At 47.1% G+C, this 21,080-nt stretch overlaps 1 non-coding gene across 1 annotated transcript; it reads right to left on the reverse strand.

The window, feature by feature from the left end:
- Positions 1-2,523: 2,523 nt before the first annotated feature.
- On the reverse strand, positions 2,524-2,603 carry Trnak-cuu (transfer RNA lysine (anticodon CUU)). The gene has a single exon. It is a non-coding gene; the product is annotated as a tRNA-Lys (tRNA).
- Positions 2,604-21,080: the final 18,477 nt, after the last annotated feature.

The raw sequence follows: 21,080 nt of genomic DNA on the forward strand, positions 1-21,080 counted from the left end.
CGATTACATTAATTTGCTGGGCACAGTAGGGATGGTTGCACTCAGAAGCTGCGACAACTACATGCAGATCTGCCACAGTACAGTGCAGAATGTGCCATCTCGTGTACATTTTATTAGTGCTGGGTTAAAACTAGTTACTACGTGCAGAGATTTTCTTTGAGACAGCTGCATAAAGACTTCCCTCAGAACAGTACATGGCACTTTCAATCATTCGCTTTCTACTCTAAACAGGGGAGAAGCGTCGGAAGCGCGGGAATTTTTCGTAATATTTGCACACAAAGGAATATTTCGCTTCCGCTAACGCTGGACGACTTCATCAATCGTGTCTTCACGCACAGCTGTAGCAGTGCCAATACCTGCGGGACGCCTCGGGTGCCCAACGTCGCCAGGCTCAATCATTCGAGGGCTAAAATATGCCAAGAATATTAACAACGACGAGCGAGCCTACGTGCGTTGGTTGTTACATCGGGGCAATGAAGTTTTTTCGTTAGCTGTCATAAATCGCCTAGAGAGCGTAGAATTTGTTCGAGGAAATGTGAAAGAGGGCAGCCTGAACTTGTGCCTCCTATCGAACTAATATGCTACTATACACTGGGCTGCGAACTGGAGAACATCGGCACTGAACGCAGGCGGGCCCTCGTGCATAATTAAGCTCTGTCGAGAGCCCGGACCACAGGCCGCGTTACGTTCTAACTCTCGCAAGCTGAGCAAATTCAGGGCTGTGGACAGTGAGCCCTCGAGGGCCGAATGTGGCTTGATGTGCCGACAGAAGCTGAAGGTGACGTTTGTAAGGTTGTCGAAAGTTGAAACCCTTAAACAGTCTGAGTCCAAAAAAATTAAACCATCTCCCAGTCAAGGGAACCTATGAGGGGATCCGAAGCAGCATTGGGGGCGCACACCAAGTTTCCGTTACGTTCACTCGGCGTTTCCGTTAGGTTATGAGGTTTATATTTAGTGTTTATGTTATCAACGTTGTGTTTGTGCGTTGCTTTCCGTTAGCGCCGAGTGAACGAGTGGCGCCGACGTTGACGTTACAACTCATCTGAACGGCAGCGAAGCGAGAATGACGGAAGCCGACCGAGCGCACGCGCTTATATACAGATGAAATGGGGGAGATAGAGGAGAGAGTGGGTTACAGGCTGTATTTGGCTGCGGCGCGGCTGCATCACGTAGGAGAGGCTGCGCCATGGCTGCAGCGCAGGGGAGGAGAGCACAGAAGGTGACTGAACACCTTTGTAAAGGAGGAGAGTTGGAGAGAGAGTAGGCGCATGCGCAGTGGAGCGCGGACGCCACCACCGATGACGCACACAGCCCCGAGCAAAAGCTGCTTCTCATCTAAAACGAGTAAGTGGTTTCTTCCTTGCCTTCACTATCCTTGCTGCAGGCTGTACATTCTCCTTGCCACTTATTTCTTTATAAAACACGTGGGCAATGTCAGCACTACGCGTTGAACCTATCAGGATTTCGCGCTTTTCGGTTATACGCTGTTATCTCCACTTGCGCAGTCGAAAACGCACAAGAACAAGTGCAATCGGTTGATCGCACACAATAGTCGTACGAGACAAGGCAGAACCCACGTGCGACTACATGACAAAGCAGGGCTGGAGACAATTCAAAACTTATATCCCTCGTATATGGACCAATCGAGGGTCTACTTCCTCATCACATCAGGTCAACAGACTGCTATGCTGGCTATGTTGGCGCTCCCGACGGCGAGACTTGCGCGAGACCGTAAGGGAGGATTCTGAAACTGACTTCAGCTAGCTTGCAGTAGTCACGAAATGTAGTCCCCCGATGGGCCGGATTGGTGAAGGTTGGAGAAAGCGGGCGTCAGGTAATGTTGCCATTTGAAAAAAAGGCCTTTCCCATATCGCATACATAGGAAGGAGACTTGACGTCAGGATTCGAGGAACGTATATTTACTCATCGCAAGAATCCCTGATGTCTGGACGCCGATTATGAAATACAGTTCTTGTTTCACAGTTATGTGTCAAAACATGGTGACCGCGTGGGGTTTCACACGAAAAAATGCTTGATACCAGTCCCATCTGAGTAGACAATGAACATTATTAGGACACTTATTAGGAAAATAAAAGAAAGGATGGGACGAAGGCAGCCAAGTGCGGGGCAGGCTGCTAGCGGAAGGTATGCGGGCCGCGTTTTAGAACCCTGCTTTAAGGTCTGTGGGGATCGCAGACAATAACCCTCGCCACAGCGGCGGTGCAAACAGCGGCGAGCGCCACTGCACATGCGCCCGGAAGTGGAGATGCTTCATAAACAGGCACGGTGAGCGGCCAGGGGGGGTTGGCGGCGAGCGGTCGAGAGGTGCGTGTGTGTGTGCGGCGTGTGGTCCGCCAGGGCCAGGGTTAGCGGGACCGACGCGTAAGTTGCATGTAAAAACTGTTCGGAAGTTTATTCTGATGTTTTACCCTTTCGCCGTAACGTAAATAAAAATATTTTTAGTGATCTCGACGCCGACGAGCAGCCCATTTCTTTGAGTTAGACAGCGAACCCTACAACTGGCGCCCAACGTGGGGCCCGAACCCACGACACTGAGATTAAGAGTCTCATGCTCTACCGACTGAGCTAGACGCACGTTGGGCGCCACTTGTAGGGGTCCTCGACGCCTGACCAAACGACGGAATACCCCGCTGCCTCAAAACTCAAAGAAACATTTATTAGTAACAAGAAAATTTAAACGGTTACGCTCATAAGACCAACATAGTCCTCCCGGCCACCACACTTGCCGTTCACCGATTATCCTTCGCCACGCCGGTCGTCCAACGCACGCGCGCACGCAACCCGTCAGTCTGTCACCAACTCTTCGCGCATCGTGTCGGCTGGCCTTTTGTACGGGATCTGTGGCACGCGCGCACCCCTACTGCGCTGCACGTGTAGACAAAAGCGTAGCCAGAAATTTTTTTCGGGGTAGGGGGGGGGGCGTTCAACCATCCTTTTTTTATGTTCGATCGCCCACGCAAACTTCAAATTTCGTTTAAAATACCTTCCAAGCTATATTCGCTTTCGATATATTCCAGATGATATACGAATGTTCACGGGAATCGATCTCGCAGGCTATCTCGGCCGCGAAATTTTGTGTCAGTACCCCTTTGAGATCTGCGTGACTGAGCGCTGTTTTCGTAGCTGCAACGCGGCGAAAGGGCAGCGCCTGCTAAGCGATGCAGGAGATGCGGAGCAGGTAACAGCAGACGACATCGTCCTGGTCAGGGCGAAGTGCGTTTTCGCATAAAATATACCTGCTACAAATCCGTGTCGCCTCTGTTGGCGACCCGGTATTTCCATCGACAATGCGTAAATATACAAAAAATACCTCAGTATATCTAAATATATTTTGTACAAAACCTATATTACACAAATATATCTAATAGAAAATATATCGCCGTGCAACGTAAATATGACGTACGTGTACACACCTTTCGCTAGTGCGTCCTCTGTGATATAGAATAGCGGCAGCAGCGTAAATACAGGCTGAAGCAGAGCCGCCTGATATTGTTCAACTACTCGCATATTATATGAGGAAGCAGGAAAACACAAGCAAAATACCTGGAAGTGCGACCAAGTATGCAATATATAGTAATTTCTGATCAGATTGTTATTTTTTGAAAGCTACACCAGGCAGATGGCCTCCGTTTACATCAATGCACTGTTTCAAACGTTTCTTGGAGTCGTGCGCGCACATCCGCAGATCCTCATCAATGGCTGCAACTTCGTCACCAATGGCTGCAACTTCAATGACATGCTTGAGTTTTTGAATACTCGAGATGCCTTTTGAAGTCGGGGTTTTTCAGGAAACCTCGCTGGAAAAAGTCTGGTACCCCGAGGTTGGGCGACCGAATTGGCTATGCGATTTCGCCGATATGAGAGGTAACAGCTGTGAACATTTTTCTGAAAAAAGCTGAAAGCGGAACTCATGCATGCGTAGCATGAGCATGGTAGAACCTGCTTGAGGACAGTCCGCGCCGTCATGTCCGAACTAAGATGTTCCCTTCAAGGCCTTCAGAAAGTTTAAGTTTCTCCGGAATCCTTTTTGCGTCAGCGTTATGCTGGATATACCGTAGGAGTGAACGTGAAAGGCCGGATAGGGGTGCCATCTGGCGAGGCCGAGATGAACCAGGCAAGCAAATAAATGTTATTGGAGTAGCCTTGTACACTCTGCTTCTCTGCTAATGTAAACTCTCGGCAGCGGCCTAATACCGAATGATTTGCCATTTGAAACTTTTCCTCGAGAACACTATAGTATACAGGCGAAAACAAGCAAACGTGTTACAACTGTGATTGCACGAAGCGTCAGAGGCTGTCAGTGCTGCCGTCCAGTCACCCGGTGTTCCATAAACATCTTTGCGTATACCGGAATACCGGACAAGCCAAAAACCTCTGTTGTGCGCATCCAATAGCGAAACTTTCGGGACAAGGCGGCGCAGATCACGTGAATTCCAAGCAGGCTAACTCCAGGCGGGACGTCGCACGTCGTTTCGTGTATTTAACACACGGTTAAAGTCATCAGTTAGAACGACATGACGCCCATGGAGAAGAAAAGCATCGAGGTCTATAAACACAGCATAGACACTTGAGGCTTTCTCCTCAATATTATCAAATGACGTGTCCTACGCTCGCCTATACATGCGCAGCATTCCGTAGTCTAACGATAAGTTAAAGTCTAAATCCACTATGCTCCCCCCCTCCGCCCCCCCCCCGCGTCGTAAGAAACTTGATGATATCTCAGTGAGGACCGATTAAGTATAATAATGCCTAATCTTGTAACTCGAGATGTAGCGCAAGAAAATAACTATCCAGATTAAACTTTCGTTTGAAGGACAGCACGTCGGATAGAGAAAAGAAGTTCGTTTCTTGCAGGCACAAAACATCGAACTTTGCAGGACAGGCTAACTTTACTCAATGCTTTCAGATTTCTAAGAGCATTGGCTATACCAACCTTTTTTACTCGCTTTGACGCACTGCGAATACCCCGAGCGTTCAGAGAGTAATATTATTAGGACGAAAGCCTTAGGTGGTTCATAAAACGCTGAAAGTGACCGTCGGCCACGTCCGCACGATTTATGCACAAGATCAGCATGTGATGACGTCACCGTATGACGTCTTCATGAGGTCACAGGTCACTAAAACTTGTGATGTCACTATGACGCCATCACATGACATCGTCGCTTAGTGAAAAGTGGGCCGATCACGGAGCTCCTGCAAAACCAGGTGAGGTACAGAAAGATTCAAATACTACCAATCCCAGAGGCAGTGCGAAACCACGTAGGGTGCGGAACGCCTTCGAGAGGAAGAGGGGGATCAATACAATCGACTAAGAAGAAAAGAAAGATGGCCTTCGCCTTCCAGTCATCTCAGGCAGATGTGTAAGGGGCAGCAGTATCGAGCCTACACCGTCAATACACATGACCTATGCCCCCTGTCGCATCTCCACATATCTGCTCATGCGTCCACACATCCATAGATGGTCGCTGTCTAGGATTCTGGTTCCTTCTTTCAAGAAGACTAATTCAATGATTAAGAAAAAAGCATTATTCTTCCATAACATCGCTGGAAGTCGGTGTATCTTTTTTGAAAAGCGCTAAGAAACTTGCGATCGCCAGACGTTAGCGCACAAAGAAAAGCACAATTTTTCACGCTCTCTGCGGCAGTATTCGGATTCGAGTTCCGACGCTATAACGCTTTATGTCTAGACAAGCAAAGGTAACTGCTATACCGGCCCCAGGAACGCGAGTGTCTCACAAAATAACCTCTAAACGAATAAATATCCCCACTCCCTGCTGCTGTCGTTTCCGGTGTCACACAGTAAGATATAGTAAGTATGCGCGCGCACCACCAAACACTGGACTTGTAATGCGAGCCAAGCTTCTTAGCAATTCTGATTTAGACCAAGTCGATAGGCGAGATCGCATTGTTCAACATTTGCATTGCAAATTTCAAATTTCTCAAGAATAAGTTCAAAGCTGTTCGGCGAGGCAAGCCCAATGAGAGAACTATATGCGCGCCACCCATACACAGTATCCTTATGCATTTTGAATGTTCGTTTATGTGTTGCTTCCTTTTAGATTTTTCTTTCAGTAGTGAGATGCGTGCACCGTTATCTGAGGTAACTTGTTAATAATCATTAATACGCTGATGAAAGTAAACTTGACAACTGCCATTTTTCCTGCGTGGTCGTAGGGCCCTAGTGTTGGTCCAAAAGACATCGATATCAGCGCTGGCACAGAGTATCCGAACACAAATATGTAACTTGGTTTACCGAAAGCATGTTTAGTGTTTTCAAGTGAAAGTTATTTCTTTTTATGAACAGCCTGTGGTAGTCACTGTCAGCCTTTGTGTATACAGTATGAGTAATACAAAATTAAAAGAAAATATATAGAAAAACGCCTCGCCTGCGCAGGATGCGCAGCACAGTCACAGCGAAAGCTGGAGGAGCGGCCCTTTCTAGAGCCCGTTCTAAACTTTCTTGGGTCCACTACTACAAGTACAGTTGCAAGGTACCGACTACCCCATAAATAATCATAATTTTTCTGAAGTTGGCAAGTACCCGCTATGCCATTATTCATCATTCTGCTAATAAGCGAGGTACCCGCTACATGCTGTGGCACCCGCTACATGCTGTGGTACCCGCTACATGCTGTGGCTCATCACGACGAAGAATTATGGTTTAGCCCTTTGTAATGGGTGGGAAGCTTCAAACTGCACACTCGTTACGATATTCGGGTTGTGTGACGCCTTTTATATTTTACTCATCTACCAAGCTTTTGCATCCGTTAACGTGATTTCTTGCCCGACATGACACATGTATAGGGCCTTTCTGCGAAGAAGATTCAAGGACAAGCGTGGCTCTGAGGTAGAATACTCTACTGCCACGCAGAGGGCCTGGGTTCAAATCCCGCTCGGTCCTGGAGATCTTTATCTCACAGTGTGCGATAGCGGTTACGGACACCGGCTGCGGCGCCGGTTGCGGAAACTAGTCACCGAAATCGGCAGTTCTTATGATCTCATAAGAGCTTTGGCTGTAAAACAGCAGGTTAATTGATAGTGTACTATGATGCGACGCTCCACGAAGGCACGCACCTGTGGTCCGCATGCCCAATCTATTTCTAGAATATCGGATGCTGCATGTATTTATTGTAACTATTATTGTAAAGTCGTCCTCTTGTAAAGAGCACGTTGTGTACCAACTGTTGGTAAAATGTCCCTACAGTATCCATTTATTCCTGTTCGATGTATATTTATCGTTTCTCTCATTTGGCCAAAGGAACCTCTCGTTGCGGCATGGAAACGGGAATTCAAATAGAAGAGCACTTTTCCGACTAGGCTAGATCCGCCGGCAACCAAGAACATCCTTCTCCTCCTCGAGTTTTTTTAAACAAAATACTGCACGGAACGTACGGGCAATCCATGCCAGAAATTGCGAGGCACATTCGATGTTCAAATTAAATTCTTCTTCTTGTGTTTCCGCACGTTTTTAGACGGGAACACTTCCCCGCGTTTCTAATAAAAAATAAATAAAATATAGTAAAGGCAAATCAAGAAACAGACGAAATTTTTCTTAGAACTTGGAACTTCCCCCAGCGAAATCAGACAACGGTAAAGCACGAATTCCAGGGGGAGCACGTCCCATGCGAAGGGAAGCACGACGATGGATGGCCGCCTCTTCCGGGTTCCAGAGTGGAAGTGTTGCCGTGATTTGTTGCCGCACCGAGATAAAGCTGACGGGGCGAAAAATAACAGTGTCGGCGTTTGTCTCCATTTGTTCGGAAGCGACAACCGCCTCTGCGATTCGGAATTGCCGGTGCGTCCTTTGTGATCCGTTAAAGCAATACGCAAGAAACTTGGAAGACACCTCACTCGTTGGATCTGAATTGAGCAATGAAAACCTTGCATTTTCAGGTATTTTTAACATATGGGTGCCACGCCCTATTAAAATTCGTTAATGCTAGTACAATAGTAATATATGTTGAGGGTTTTCCCAAAACTATGATATGGTTTTGAGAGACGCCATAGTAGAGGCCTCCCGAACTTTCAAACACCTACATGTGGTTACCTAAATCTAAGTACACAGGTCTCTAGCATTTCGCCTCCATCGAATTGCTGCCACCGCCACCGGAATTCGATCCCGTGTCCTTTTGATCAGCAGTCAAGCACCATAACCAATAGACCACCGTGGCGCGTAAATACAATTAGTACAAACGTAAGGTAAGTATAGTGAAACCTCCGTGATACGATCACAGCTCATACGAATTTCGGGGTGATACGAATTTTTCGTTGGTCCCAGCCAAGGCCCATTGGCCTGCAATGTAATGGAGTACGGTTGTTGCGAACCGATTTTCACCCAGCGACGTTAGATACGAACGTACGCTACCGACCAGGTACGAAGAGGTGCCGTCCGCGCTGTCGTGGAAGACGCCCCAAGCACGTGCGAGCGCGGGAACACAAGCGTGGGCATGCGCGCCACACCGCCAAAGCGTCAGAATCACGGTGTAAGAAAAACACTTTTCTAAAGGTGGACGAGGACCGAAAGAAGGCGAGGACGGTCTTGGCAAAGGAGTAAGCCGCACAACGTCAACATGCGCGACCGTTGAGGTCGCACTTGTGCGGGCACGGCCGTAAATCCTCCAAAACAACATCCCCAACACCTCCGCGATAACAAAATCATAACACATGACCGTCGTTCTGTAAGTTTGTGGCCTTGATGCATCGCGTCAATGCGCTTCTTTTGTTACTTTCGCTGCAGTACTTTGGTGTCATGTAAAAAAGCATACTAAAATTTTGAAGGGTCTACTGCTGTCGCGGGTCACAACGCACCTGGTTCGTTAAATAAATACGCGCGTACGGACCGTATATTTACGAGTGCTGGTATGATTGCCGACATCTAAAAACTTAACTGACAATCATTCAGGGTTCTTCCTGACGTTGCTGCGGCCCTGAAAAACAATAAATGAAAATGTACGCCAGCTTTCTTTTGCCGCATGCTAATTTTCCATGCTTTCTGGTGATACGAATTTCGGATGATACGAATATTTTTGGTGGTCCCGTGAGATTCGTATCACCGAGGTTTCACTGTAGACTCAGGAATCGGAATAATGTCGCGCTGTATTCCGCTCTCTCACACGAAATGTACCGCTTTATGTATGTATGTATGTATGTATGTATGTATGTATGTATGTATGTATGTATGTATGTATGTATGTATGTATGTATGTATGTATGTATGTATGTATGTATGTATGTATGTATGTATGTATGTATGTATGTGTGTGTGTGTGTGTGTGTATGTATGTATGTATGTATGTATGTATGTATGTATGTGTGTGTGTGTGTGTGTGTGTGTATGTATGTATGTATGTATGTATGTGGAAGTATAGTGATCGTTAATTGAATCCGTTATGCTTTATTTATCTGCACTAAGCAAGAAGCAAGTCCCGAATATAGTCGCATTACATAACAATCCTTCCAACGATGAATCATTTCGTAAATCACCCCCCCCCCCCAATAAAGCTTCCCTCATAAACTTTCAGTTTTGAATGCAATATTAACAACTCGTCGTGTTCATGACTCACAAATGAAAAACAGGTTATCTCCGCATTCATATCTAAAGACTGATCTTCAACACTTAGCTGCGGCTCTATGGCATTCAATTATACCATGTGCAAACTGTTGCAACCCGGTCGCAACAGCTAGTCTTCGTGGCCGGCGGCCCCCCAGTGCCCCCCACGCCCGGCGCCGCCCTGTGTTTTATTATTTTTATTTACAGATGTGTAACGTCACTGAACATGAAAAACAAAATTTTCTTCTGTAGTCATGCGCGCGTGGCAGATTTGCTGAGACTATATCTCGAACACATAGTGTTTATGATGATGTCAGTTTCAAAAAAACAATAAAAAATATATAAAGTGCTTGAGCCTCTATATCTTGCAGGATATCTGCAGTGTTTTACATTATTTCAACACATACTGGTGCAAGTTGTTGTGGTAAATCGTGCTGTCCTTTTCTGGTTTCGTAATGTCGCTGGCGTTGTTAACGAACTTTCCGAAAGTACAGCAGTGCATACTTCGGCGCGTCTTTGTCAACTATTGAAGACGGTATTGATCACCGATGGGTGTGGCACGAGATCAACTCTACGCAGTTCACGCACGGAGCATACCTGCGCCGTTAGTTTTGAACAAGCGTTCCCTTCGACTTTCTCGCGTTTACCGGGCCTATATTTATGCCCTAAAGTGCACCAGCGTGTGGTTTGCTTGCGCCATCTATCGCTTGCGCCTTCAGATATTCAGTATGCGTTTTCGCTTTCAAATTCCAGGTGTCGCTTCGTGTTCCGTGAACTACTGTATACGCTACCTCTAGGTAGCATATACAGGAAGTCTACCTGGAAGATCAATGTAGAGATTTCTGACGTGAAGGCGTCAAGATCAGAGTTGTACGTAACGCCTTACAAGTAGTCGATTACTTGTAATAAATTACATTTTCTTGTAATTTTGTAATGTAATCGATAACTTTTTCGGAACTGCAACGTTCCGGGTAAATCAATTACGTATTGTTGTAATTGATTTACGATAATCAATCTCTTCTTTTCTCGAAATCAAGTTTTAACCATTCTTCTACGGCAGTTCTCGTCCGACAAATATGCGACTACCCGTACAGAGCCTATTTTTTCACATTTTTCCTTGAATTTACCTGCTACGCCCCACCCGAGAGCCAGAAGCAGCGAAGCGCAACGCTTCATAGAGGGCATGGGCACTATCCCCGTGGGCAATATAGTTGTAAGGCAGCGCCTTTGTGTTCGTCTAAAATTCAGTGCTGTTTTACCTTCTTTGCACAATGAACCAACTTGCCCAAGCCTTAACCCTAGCAGGCACTATACCATCGAAGCGCTGCGCAGCTACGAGCTGGTGGGCATGGTGTTCCTATATTCCTATAATAAAGCCCTTCCTTCCAGCGCATCCATTGAGAGAGTGCTCAGTGTAGCAGCTGACCTCTTAACGTGTAATCGTGGAAGAATCAGTGACAACGTTGAAAAACAACTCCTGTTGAAAGTTGTTACGCGTTAGAATACATCCCAGAAGCCACAGTAAGCCTCCCAGCCTTCACGCAATCCTCCAGCCTACTCTCTGCCATGCAAGCAACAGTAGTTCGTTTTAGTTTGAGTCAATTTGTGGTATTGTGCTACGGGACCAATATTTTGAAGGAAAGTAACGCAAAAGTAATCGATTACACTCCGCAATTGTTCAGTTAGCTTTCTGGGGCTGTAATTGACCAACTGTAATCAATAACATTTAAAGGAAGTAATTGTAAGTCGTTACTGATTTTCTGTAACTTGTACAAGTCTGGTCCAGATAAGCAACCGCGGCGAGAGAAAAAGAGAACGAGGGAGTGGCGCGCGACAATCTTGAAGTCCGTCAATGAAGAGCACAAATGTAGTAAAGAAGGCTGAGGCGACACCGGCATTCGCCACGTCAACGGCAACGGAGCGTGCGGTGGATTTGAGAGGGCAGAGGTATTGTTTTTGTCATATTAATGGCGAAAGCCTTGGATGCCTCATCAAACACAAAAAGGTGACGTCGGTGTCAAGAACAGTGATGCACAAATCATCGTGTGATGGCGTCACACGATGACGTCATCATGACGTTGCATATGAACAAAATTTGTCACGTCATCATGATGTCATAGTGGCATCACACGATGACCTCACCACACGACATAGTCTCTTAGCCATGAGCGGTTGGCTTGAGCAGATTGTGACAAGGGCGTCACCAAAGGCTACCGAAAAGCACACGTCTTGAATGTATGCACATGAATTGTTTTGAGGCGACAGCCTCAAACATTTAAGTTTCAAGGTCGTGTTAGGTGCAAAAACTTGAGAATTGTGCTTGCCTGAGCTGGTTCATTGCAAGAATACTTTATTGTACGGCGAGGAGCTGGTTGGCCCCTTGCCCTCTGTGCTCGATATGTGGAGCACACGAGGCGATTCACTACGTTTTCTTGTTTCATCACGAATTTTCGTCTTCAAAAAGAAGCATTCTAGGAAAGCTTCTTAGGAAATGCTTGCAATCCGGTCATTCTTTCTCTGGGAGCCTGTTGTCAGACACTAGCTGCCACGCGGACGCTAGCTAAGCCATAGATGAAGTTTTGAAGGACTTCTGAGACGATTTTGAGGCATCGAAAAGGGGACTTCTTTTGTTTCTTTGACATGTGGTGATATCGTTCTCCACACACCGGCGCCAGGAAACATGTATAACATTTTTGTTTGATTTTAATGTTTTCGTCGCACAGCATCTGTAAGACAACCCCACCGCAATGGACATTATCATGATGAGTCAACACAGTTCGCTGGATTTGTTACCTCTGCGTCCTGGATGCTGCCGATATTGCTGTCGGAGCCACTGGATGTCAAATCACCATTCGATGTTTAAGTGCAACCCGTACAACTAACAGCAAACTATAGAGTGCTGCAAGAACGTCAAGAGTTGTTGTCCCCACGTGACTTAAACCTACGTCACACTGTGCTCACACGTCACTGTGATACCAAACCTTGATATCAAAACTGAAACTGCTTTTTTAAGGAAGCGGGATGAAAAACATGTTATATACATTCCGAGCAACCACGTTACACTTTTAGCACGAAAGTGTTTCATGCTGGGTTCCACCAAGACTTTTATGACGTATATCCATCACGGAAATACGCCAGCAAAATGAACGCCATGAAATAGCAAAGAAAATAGCTGTAAGAAAAATTTCCGTTGAACCCATGACCTCTCGGTCCACGACAAATGCTGGTGGGCGTTTATCCCGCTGAGCTACTGCGAAACACATAAAGGAGTGTACATGAACGCGCCTTTTATCTAACACAATTTCCTCACACAGTGCACTTGGATAAATGGATGGATGCTATAAGCGTTCCCTTTATAACAGGGCGGTAACATGTGTGCCACCATGCTCAAAAAAAAAAAAATCACAGCATATCCACGGAGTGAATGATGATGAGTGGGCGAAGCTGCGGAGGTTCATCGGTAAACCGTGAATATTCCGTGAATTCTGCCCAGTACATCATCACCGACGTGAGATCGGGCGCGTTTATACTAAAGGTTCGATGAGTTATGACGACTTGCAGCTCACTTTAATTTTACATGTACGCTGTGAATTTTCATTGTTTAGAAAACCATTGCTTTAGAAAACATCTGGCGTCTTTCGTTAAGCAGCTGGCGTCTTTTCGTTTTGCTTTAGAAACATCTGGCGTTCTTTCGTTTTGCTTTTACAAAACATCTGCGTCTTTTGTTGGTTTATTTCATCAATCAACGGCGTTTTGAACAAAATTTTTATTGTTTAATCACGCACAGGAGAAATCTCACCAGGCACTACCTTGGAGGTAAACAATGGCTGCTAATGGGAATGAGAGACAGAAGAAGTCGGCTTTTAGCTAACACTTACACTTCTACTTCTACTAACGTTTCCTACTGGAACATGCCAATGGCTGCTAATGGGGAATGAGAGACAGAAGAATTCGGCTGTTAGTTAACGCGCACGCTGCGAATTTTTTATTGTTCAACAACGCACAGGAAAAATCTCCCACCGGCACCACCTTGGAGGTCAAGATCTGGTACTAGCGTTACGACTGGTTACGTACTACTACTAATACGACTACGAGGGACGAACGGGTGCCGCCTTAACTTCGCCCCTAAAAAAACGCCAGGCCTGCGCTGAAACCGCAGCACAGTCACAGCGAAAGCTGGAAGAGCGGCGTTTCTAGAGTCCGTTGTAAGCTCTCTTGGGGCTACAATACAAGTACACTAGAAAGGTACCCACTACGCCATAAATCACAATTTTTGTGAAGTTGGGAAGCACCTACTAAGCCATTATTCGTCATTCTGCGGAGAAACGAGGCACCAGCTATACGTCTGTAAGGCATTATGTGAACTTTGTTAACGCGACGACTGATGACGATGAAGAATTATGGCTCAGTCCTTTGTAATGGGGTGGAAGCTTTAGACGGCCCACGAGTTATGTAATTTGCATTGGGTGACGCCCGGTCGCTACTTCCCTCTCCCGTCATGCTGTATAACATACGTTGACGTGGGAGAGGGATGGGGGGGGAGGCGAAGAACTTTACTGAGACCCCGAGGAAATGGATCATGCGCTTATGGGCTTCCTTGGAAACCAATACAAGTGCACTTGCGATGAACCCACTACACTATAAATCATTGTAATTTTTGAGAAGTAGGGCAGCAGGCGCTGTGCCAGTTTTCGTCATTCTACGGAGAGCCGTGGTACCTGCTAAACGCATGTAAGGCATTATGCGCATTTTGTTGATGCTGTGCATGATGACGACGAAGAATTATGGCAGAGCCCTTTGTAATGGGTTGGAAGCATTCAACAACCTACTCGTTGCGCAATTCGCATTGTGTGACGCCTGGTTACAGAATTCGCGTTGTGCGACGCTTGGTGCTTATTCTACTCTTTTACCACGCTATATTGCATACACTGTTAAAAATTTTGCCCCTTGTTTACGTAAAAAGCTGAAGGTAAAAAGTTGCCGATCACTCTTCCGATTCTGAAATAGGGCGATTACCGTAAACGGAGTCTCCCTAGAAATGTTGTACGTATTGTCTCCTAGAAACATTGTACGTAATGCCTTCTTAGGAATGTTGTACGTATTGTCATTGTCTCCTACAAACATTGTACGTAATGTCTTCTTAGGAATGTTGTACGTATTGTCATTGTCTCCTACAAACATTGTACGTAATGTCTTCTTAGGAATGTTGTACGTATTGTCTCCTAAAAACATTATACGTAATGTCTTCTTAGGAATGTCGTACATTATGACTCGAAGAAACGTTGTACGTGATGTCACCTTAGGATTGTCATACGTAATGTGTCCTGGAAATGTACGTAATGTCTCCTTGAAAATGTTGCATGTAATGACTTGGAAATTTCGCACTAATGAGGAATATGAAATGTGCCAAATAGCACACTTTGTTGCTTTAATGTGACTAAAGTGCACAACTTGACGCCACACTGTACTTAAAAAGTTGTAATAATGGGCGCTGTGTGGTAAAGAAAGTTTCGGTGCTTTACATGCACCTACCGCAATGGTTATCAACTGATGCAAATGGCAGCTGCTACTTTGCTGCAAAGAAGTTGTTAGAGAGAGGAAAAACGAATTATGCAGTGATGGCGACGAAAACTTCCACTGGATGTTTAACACAACAGTCACAAAGAGATGCATGTACATATTGCCCCTGTTGAAACAAATGCCAGGCTACAAGTGTCTGCTACTTCAGTGAAAATTGAAGTGTTCTGGCACCACATACAAATTAGTCGTACATCTCACCTGGTCGGGATGAAACTTTGGTGAAAACATTGTTGGACGCCAGTCACAAAAGGTCTTGCAATCCCAAGAACAGATATTGCTGTTCAACTTGAACAAGAAATTTGGCAGAGCAAATATAATGGCACTTATAGCCTGATATATGTTTCAACAGGGGCAACATGTACAGGTCGGTCCACTGTTAAAGGGAACACTCGAATGAGCCCCCTTCATTTTGCTGGCCCCCTCATTCCAAGTGGATGTGGAAACGTTGTTCGTTCAAGGTACTGGTCTGTCAAAGGGAGTCGGAACTGTCAACCACCAGTAGTCTTATGTAAATCTAAGCCACTGTACTGTTGCAAGAGAGCGATATCCTGACATGCCCTGAACGCAATTGTTCCCTTTAACAGTGGACCGACCTGTACATGCATGTCTTTTCTCATGACTTGCATTTAACATCCAGTGGAATTTTTTGTCATTATTACTGCTTAACCTGTGTATGCTCTCTCTAACAACTTCTTTGCTGCAAAGTAGAAGCTGCCACTGGCATCAGTCAATAATCACTGCGGTGGCTGCATGTAAAGCACCACAACCTTCTTCACCACAGAACACACATTATTACAACTTTTTAAGTACAGTGTGGGTCAACTTGTGTGCATTGGTGACTGCAAAGCAACAAAATGCACTATTTGGCACATATATTTCTCAGCAAATGCAGAATTCAGTGTTTCCCACAAAGTGTGGGACAGCACTGTGGCAGGAAGCATGCATACTAACTACTTCTTGCCAAGTAAACAGTGAACATCCAGCTGCTCTGAACGCATAAAGATGGGGTTTATTCTGCGAAACTGTACAAGTATACTGTTCGCACTCTGGCTCATCTGAAAAGAGAAGAAACAAAATATATGAGGACACTTGAACCAAATGAAAGAAGGCAATCTGTGCCGAAACTGAATTTTGCATCTACCTTGCAAAAACAAACGAGCCACACAGCAGCAGGTTTTGAATTTTGATGCATCCACAGCCCGCCCAATCTCATAAAAAAAGAAAAGGGCATGTGTATCCTAAACCCCTGCATGATTGACTAAAAAAAATATAGTGTTCACAGTAAAAAATCCAAATGACTTCTGTGCAGACGACATTAAAGACATGAGGGGAGACGTTAAGTTCAATTGAAATGCTAGATTACCATGTTGAGATTAGACATGTGTAACTGTTCAAGCAAAGGGGGATCTTGAAAGCAAGAAAACAAAGCAAAAGTGAAAAACAGATTTTGCGCACCAGCTGTCGGACACGTGCAATGGCTGTGAACAGATTCGAACTGAGGCCGGCTTAGGAGGAGTGTCGTTTTTGTCAAAAATGCCAAATTAAAAGAGCTAAAGAGGAGATAAAAACACGTTCTGTGACATTTAGCCTTTCTGCATAAAACGAGGCACATGCAACATGAAATAAGTAAGTCAAAATGTACGCAATGAGCCACTCCAAAGGTGCACTTGTGAAACAAAGTTTCAGTTACCACTCCTACATCACGCCAAGTAGTTTCAGGTGGACAGTGTTGCAAATCGTCCTTGCCTGTGGTGTTTTCACAAGTTAACTCGAAATGTAAAATGAGTGAGTGTCATAGGCGACATCGACAGCCCAAGGCATTCGCTCAAAGGCAGGCACATCGAGGCTGCCCAACTTTCTCTCAGAGCTTAATGTGTTACACATTATTAAACACTTTCCAATTGGAGTTCATAAGTAACGCACGTCCCTGCTCGTCGGGATCCAGAAACTCAACACCTGACAATGGAATCAAGGTCGCAGATGCTCCTGTTTATCGTAATGGGGACGTAGCTTTGCTCTCCACTTGCTTATTCCTTGCATTGTTGCAGTATGCAGCAAAGCTAGCTACACAACCTCTTAGGAGCATTTTGCATTCTGTGGCACTGACGTTGACATTCTATCCTGCTTCCAAGCAACAGTTTGTCTCTGTTCACAGTAACTTGTATCAAACTGAGCACTCGATCAAAACGACCGCTAACAAAATAAACTACACCTCCTGCTTGTTCTCGCTCTCGACTTATTTCTGTTCCTGGCGACCCCGAGCTCGTATGCTTAGTAATACAGCAAACGTGGCAAAGCACCTAGCAATTAACCGAGAATGAGGCAGCCTCTCACATTGCGGAAAGTATGCTGTTGCAGTAATGAGAGAATTAATGAAGAGCGATTTGGTCAACTTAAGCAGTTTTCTTTGCTAATACTGTCTGCCCTCCTGTATATTGTCTGGTTACATAGCCACAGCAAATAGCACCATGTATGTGCTTTCCTGCTGATGTCAATATGACAACCTGCAGTTTGCTCACATACACAGAGTCATTCATGAAAGAGGGTATGCGAGAGTGTGGCCGACGCTCAGTGACAGCTGACTAGAATGCACAGTTTGCTGCATGAGAAACACGTCCGCTCAAGCTGTCGGCTACTGGGGGTCAAAATAACCAGGCATGGCCAAGAGGCGAACGCATGCCAGACCACCGCCTATAGCTGGTAGAAGAGCCTCTAGCTAACATAGGGCTCTTATGTTCCGTTTCACAAAGCAAAGCATCCTCTCATATTATGAGCAATAGACGGGGTGGCACTGGTGCCCCTTGTTTAGACAAAGAGATACGAGGAAGCATGCAAGCGAAAAAGAATTAAGAATAAGGAATGTAAATTCGACAACACAATTCTGCAAATATTGTTAGTATATCTGAAAATTGCTTTCACCTATCATAAAGGTTGTCTTGTTCTGTGTAAAACAAGTACTTCAACATTCCTTCAATAAAAATGTTTATGATGGATCTCCTCAGACTGACCATTTCAGGCTTGTTAACCTACATATTCAGTACAACCTTATTGAATATCAGGCCCTACACACGCAACCAAAATATAGCAGGGATTACAAGCTCATCAGCAAGTAACACCAGCCAAAAAGTTAACTTACATCTTGGGTGATTCAGCACATCGTTGTATCAGTTTCAATATTTTGCTGTCTGCAGCTGTCCTTGACTTGCGTCCATTTCCACATTTGCTGCCTCTCATCGGGTTGATATTGAACATCTCCCTGGAAGGCACAAAAATGTGTCGTCTGGATATTCTGTTCGTTCCATAATACAGTCATGAAGTCATTATCACATTTGTTCCTGCTTTCGAAAGATCACAAGGATGTTTTATTTATAAGAACTTTTCAATCCTCTTAAGCTGCGATTAATACAGAGCCAATTGCCATGTGGCTTCAATGTTTTTTTGGTTGGCCCACCAGAATTCTTGAATAAAGTAAAAGTAAACAATATGAATATTACGTCAAGGAATTCATCATGCAATTTTAAAATACAACAGTTCACTTGTGTGATCTTTTACGAGCTCTCATGTCTGTAGCTTTTGCACATTTACCCTGGCAGTTGTCGTCGCTGCCATCAGCATGCACAGTGTGGTAACATATAAACATGAAATTCAAGTTAGCACAAAGTTTATTTCACATCAGGCTTAGTAAATGCAGTCATGAAAGTATTTTTTCTCTTCTCAGTCGAAGTGATTCTTGTTAAAGAGGAGGAAGAGAGAAGCGCAGGGCTGTAACTGTCTCCCATACCGGGGTCACCTCAACGGCCCTGCGCGGGGGAGGGGGAGGGGGACGAAAAGAGAAGGTAGGAGGAGAGAAGGAGAGGAGAAAAAAAAAAAAGTTGTCATTCTGCTTCCGCGAGCGCCGGCAGCGGCAACCGGCGATGCTGGCCGCCGTGAGAGGAGCAGTCAAGCAGGCCGGCAAGGGAGGAGAAGGATGTCGTCGTCACGTGACGGGCGCCCGGCTGTGCGAGGAGGGAGCGCCGCAGGGATGTAAACAAACCGCACGCTGCGGTATAGTACGGGCCTCAGAGGCGCGTAAACAGATCGGCGTCGCCGAAGAAATCCAACAGGGCGTAGCACGCCTGCAGGAGTGTTGTGCGATGAGCACAGGGGAACAGGAGATCTTCCTGACTCACGTGGGGGAGCCCGAGCCTGCCGTAGGCCGCGAACAGCTGACGGCGATGGTCGGCGTATCCAGGGCACTGCAGCAGGATGTGCGCGATCGTCTCGTCCGCCCGGCACTGGGGACACGAAGGGTTCCCATTTCCCGACTGTCGAAAGAGCATCTCCGCAGTTCGGCTGCAACCAGTGCGCAGACGCAGGAGGAAAGCACGGGCTCGTCGGTTGATTCCCGTCGATGGGAGACGGTGAATTGTGTTCCCCTCAGCCACACGTGAGTCGGGGTGTAGCGCACGAACGTGGCGTGCGATACGGGCTCGCGCAACGTCGTAGGGGCGCACGAAGCTTGTGACCGGTGTGGACGGGTCATGGGCGTCTCGTGCGAGCGCGTCGGCGGCCTCGTTACCGCGTAATCCAACGTGTGAGGGCACCCACTGGAAACGCACGTCACAGCCGCTTCTAACGATCACTGTAAACTTGCGCGTGAGGCGCTGGGCGATGTGGGGGCCCTGCTCACCCCGCGCGAGGGTGAGAAGCGCGGCGCGCGAGTCACAAAACACCACAGCCGCGGCTGGAAGGAGTTCGGCGAGCTGGTCGGCTGCCATGTCCAGTGCCGCGAGTTCCGCAGTGGTCGATGACGCAACGAAGGGAAGGCGGCATTTTCTCTCGTCGCGGAGTGCAGGAATGAGGCTGGCGGCGGCCGCCGAGCCGTCCCCGTTCACCGAACCATCAGTAAACACATGGAGACGGTCGGAGTAGCGTTCCTCAATCACTGCAGATGCCTCCTGTAGAAGGGCACACTGGGGTGTGTTCCTCTTGGCTCGGATTCCGGGGATTCTTGTGCAGATTCCCAGGCGAGAGTCCCAGTGTGGCGGGATGGGGACGAGACCGACGTCTGGCACATCGCTGACGAGGCTGGCGTACTTCCAAGGCGCATCTGCCCATGCCAGAGTGTGGTAGGGAGAGAAGCCGGCAAGCCAGTCTTCCCCCCTCTCGTGTCATGTGCATGCGTTCGATGTGGCGCAACGCACAGGCCTTGGCTCTGAGCGAGATGGGGGTCTGGTGCGTCTCCGCCAGCGTCGGGCCCACTGGTGACGTGCGCGGTAAGCGCGAACATACGGCGAGTAACGCCGCGGTGATCGGCGTCCTAGTGCGTCCCACTGGCTGGGTTTGAGGTTGACAAGGGCGAGGCCGTATAGTATCCTCGCCGAGGCGACCGCGTTGTAGAGGCGCAGGGCCAACTCCGGCGAGCAGCCATTCCCCCTGGCAAGCAGGGAGGAAGCCATGTGTGCAACACGACGAGAGCTCTTGCGTTGAGACGTGACGGCTGGTTTCCAGCTGAGGCGGTGATCCAGGGTGACCCCAAGGTACCTGACGGTCCTCTGCCACGGTAGAACGGTGCCGCGAAACGAAAGTTGCGGCACGACGTAGCGCGCTATTGGGGACGGGTGGACGACGAGTGCCTCGGTCTTCGCCGGAGACAGCTGGAGTCCGATGCTGGCAACGAACCGGTCAACCGCGTCAAGCGCGCTCATGAGGCTTCCTCGGACGTCACGCCCACGGGAGGTGGGGCCGCTCGTGAAGAGAGCGACGTCGTCCGCGTAGATCGCCGTGCGCACCTCGTACGGTGTGTCACGTGGGATGGCGTCCGGGATGCGCGCAAGGGCAAGGTTAAAGAGAAAAGGGCTCAAAACACTGCCCTGCGGCACCCCTGTGGCGATCGATCGAGGGGCGCTCAGCTCACCGCCGATGCGGACCTGGAATGTGCGGTCCCTGA

Source organism: Rhipicephalus sanguineus, unplaced genomic scaffold (assembly GCF_013339695.2).
Source record: "Rhipicephalus sanguineus isolate Rsan-2018 unplaced genomic scaffold, BIME_Rsan_1.4 Seq23, whole genome shotgun sequence".
NCBI classification, from domain to species: Eukaryota; Metazoa; Arthropoda; class Arachnida; order Ixodida; family Ixodidae; genus Rhipicephalus; species Rhipicephalus sanguineus.